At 35.2% G+C, this 3,726-nt stretch overlaps 1 pseudogene; it reads left to right on the top strand.

The window, feature by feature from the left end:
* The first annotated feature begins 232 nt into the window (after nucleotides 1-232).
* LOC117275489 (uncharacterized) lies at nucleotides 233-2,786 on the top strand (annotated as a pseudogene).
* The last annotated feature ends 940 nt before the right edge of the window (nucleotides 2,787-3,726 follow it).

Genomic DNA, 3,726 nt, shown 5'->3' with positions numbered 1-3,726 from the left:
TTCAAAAAAGACGTACTAGTTAGATCTCAAAGTTAAAATCAAAGAGGAAATTAAAATGGAAGGATCTCACAATTGCATCAGTTGGAAAAACATGTACAGTAAGTCCACTATATTCATAGAAGTGCTGCCAAACATTATATTCTGTTGGACTACAATGATGAATAAGAATGGCGCAAAAAAATGTTAAAGAACCGAAAAACTAATAGAAGTCCACTTCCATAGAAGTCCACTTCCTGCAGAGAATGTCCAAAACTAATATTGAGAACAGAAAAAAGTTAAAGAATCCTCACACTGCTGGGAAAAGAAGATTTGCTTTAATTCGCTCTAAGTTGGTATATGACTAGCAACTCATGGCAAATATTTTCTCAATTTTGGCTTTTGTTTAGTTAATGGATGATCACCTGTAGGAAGGCTAACTCACTTTTATGTAACTAGGAAAAAGACAAGGAAACTTCGGATCCTTTATCATCAAAGGAACTCTTTGTAGCTACAAGAAAAAGGAAAGCTGGGCGATCATACAAGTGCTCAAATGAAGATACAACTAGTAAAATTGTGAGAATTTTGAATCTTTAATTTTCTTCTTTTTATTATGGCAAAAAAGGTTACTGCTGCTTATAACTTATGAAAGTTTGATTGGCTGGCACCTCTATGTTATTAGCTTACTTTTTATTTACTTGAATTCTATCTTTTTGAATTTGCTTTGTAGGCCGAAATGGAGGAAATTGATGTACAACAAAATGAAAATGGCAATGAGTCCGTAGAGGCATTTGCATCTGACATGGGACCTGAACATACGGGACGTCTGAGGTTGTATGGATGGGGGTTACAAGGACTTCTTTGAGAGGGAAAGTAGGGTGTTTTGAACCCTCTTCAAATGCTACAAATTCTCTGCAAAAAATGGAGGAGAAGATATAAAGAATGGAGGAAAAAATGAGGAACAAAAGGCAACTATCCGTCAAGAAGTTGTTGCAGATGTCCTTGCACGAGTTCAACGTTCAGGAATTGATATTGATGCTAACATTATTCTAGCGGCATTGGGTGATAATTCATCGGGAGAAGCTTCCTCTGCACAACAAACAACTTTGCAACCAATCCGTCGTCCATCTACTGGTAGCAACAAAGAAGGCCAGCTCATTCCAGGTATTAACTCATTGACAATTTAATAGTTTTTGTGAGTTTCTACTGTCTTAGGTTTGTAGTTCTTGTTCTGAACCTAATTATTTAAATAAGGTTGTGAGTAATGTGAAGTCCAAATGAAGTGGAAGGGACATGGACAATTCATATAGCCAACCAAATAGTTTATGAGTCAGTTGTTATTGTCTAAATGCTGGAATGATGATGCAATTTGCAATCGGTTTGTTTTGGTTGTATTACGCTTACTTTGACACAATTGGTAGCTTTAGATATTTAGCACTTGACTCGAGCTTATTCGTTTAATTGTGACAGATAATGCATTGAGGGCATGTTTGTTAAATATCTGATGCTTACTTGACAATTTACCTGTTTTGATCAGTGAAAGAAAGAAAAGATCTCTCCATGCAAGCGTTCATGTAAATTTCCAGAGGAACAAGCAGCAACTGAATTTATTAATGTTGTAGAAGATCCCAACTATTAACTCTTCTATAGGAATAATCAAGCTCCTTTTTGAAGAGAGAGAAAAGAAAATGCATCATTTAGACAAGTCAAAGTGGCTTTTCTTGGTTTCAAAACCATCTGCCAGTCTCTTTTTCCTAACAAGGATCATTTGCCAGTCATTAAATTGCTCTTACAGAAATTATGACTCTCACTCTAGATAATGGTACATTACAAACACTAACACCATACATATGTTTCTGAATCCCAGTATATGTGTTTGTAAATAACATTTGGTATTCAAATGCCCGATGCTAATCCCAGCAAAAGAGATGATATATATAATCAACCAACCAATCACATAGGTTTTGACATTAATTATATGATTCTTTTTCCGTGGATAGAGGAAAATAAAGCTCATAGATGGTAGGCCAGCTTTTATAATTGGTAAACTTGATTAGGAATTTGAATGCAAAGCTGGCTAATAGTTGGCGCATAGTTGTCACTTTAGCTTTCTCAGAAGCTGTCTAGATTCATTTATAATCAGCAGGAACTTGCCCTTTTGAGTTGAACAAGTGTAAACTCGATAGATAGGTTATAAACAGATGATTTGAATGACTATTTTGAAAAACTACACAAACCCTTATTACCAGTTTACGCGTTTTTCGACACCTATAGTTGTGAACTTGTGGTTATTATAGAGATGATTTATGCCATTACAGATAAAGATGGGTGCATGTGCATAAATTAAAAGACATATTTTCTATATAAACATGCTTGTAAACATGTGTTTGTGTGATCCCACAACTGTAGATTATCTTTATGAGACTTAGTGAAGTCGAGTTAACTCTTGGTTGCGGGTGCCACATGAGTCGGACATACAATCAGCTGTATACGTATGTGTAGATATGTGTTATGAATCCTAATATCTTGTTGCATTGCATATAACTGGTTCAGGGCAAATCAAGTCTTTATGTGATGATGAAGAGTTTCATTTGATTGTTGCTGAAAATTTTAAGAATTTGGAGAGTTGGAAAATTTTTGAGTTATCAAATTGGTTATTCAATTACTTTGTGATTCAATTATCTAAAAAAGATTTGTTTAATTATTTCTGATTGTCTTTTGTAGGTGCAGCGATTTCGGATGAAAGCAATGACGAAGACCTTACTTGAGTGTTGCTAATCATTGTTAGACTTTCTATTATCATATGGATATTTTAATTTTATTTCGTGGTTTATATAAGTTATGGTGTATAATATGTCATTGCATAGGAAAATATTCCTCATTTTGCTTCCATAAATATCATAAATTACAATTGTTAATTGTTGCAATAGAGAATATAATCGTTCCAATAGACTTAGCAAAAACAATAACAAACGGCCCCTAATAACCGTTGCAATATGTTGCCATATCCGTTGCAATAGGATACTGATAATTGTTCTAATATATCACATAAACCGTTGCAATATATCGTGAAAACCGTTGCACTAGGCTTAAAAAAATCACTGGTATAACAATATTACAATGGTTTATAACCGTGCCAACAGAATATAAAATTGTTCCTATAGATTGAGCAATGACAGCAGTTCCATAACCGTTACAATATCCCTATATGGAGAGGGTTTTGAAACCGTTCCAACTGACCTATTGTGACACTGATTCCTGGAACGCATCCAAATCCGTCCCATTAGCCTTAAAAGGATGATTAGTGCATCTATTGCCACGGTTTTCGAAGGGTTCCCATAGGTAAAATCTCTAGTAGTGTCTGTTTCTGCTTCATATCCATTAATCGTAGAGGAATCTAGTGATTTAAGTCGTTAAATTAAATGCACATATTGATTTATTCATATTGTACGGTGGGATCGGGTTGTGCGCCGTAACAGGTGAAATAAGGATGGATTGATATTGCGAAATAAGGGTGAATTTATATTGATACGGTGGGATCAGGTTGCGCGCCGCAACAGGTGAAATAAGGGTGAATTGATACGGTGAAATAAGGGTAAATTATGATATTGATTCCGATTATACGGTGGGATATGGTTGCGCGCCGCAACATATATTTATTTATGATTGCCGATATTATTATGGTGGAATAAGGGATAATTGTGTTGTACAGTGGGATCGGGTTGCGCACCGCAATAGTCTATGTATTTC

The sequence above is a fragment of the Nicotiana tomentosiformis genome, chromosome 9, assembly GCF_000390325.3.
Source record: "Nicotiana tomentosiformis chromosome 9, ASM39032v3, whole genome shotgun sequence".
In the NCBI taxonomy this organism is placed as follows: Eukaryota; Viridiplantae; Streptophyta; class Magnoliopsida; order Solanales; family Solanaceae; genus Nicotiana; species Nicotiana tomentosiformis.
Note: the sequence above shows the minus strand (reverse complement) of the source record. Positions and strands in the feature narration are given on the sequence as shown.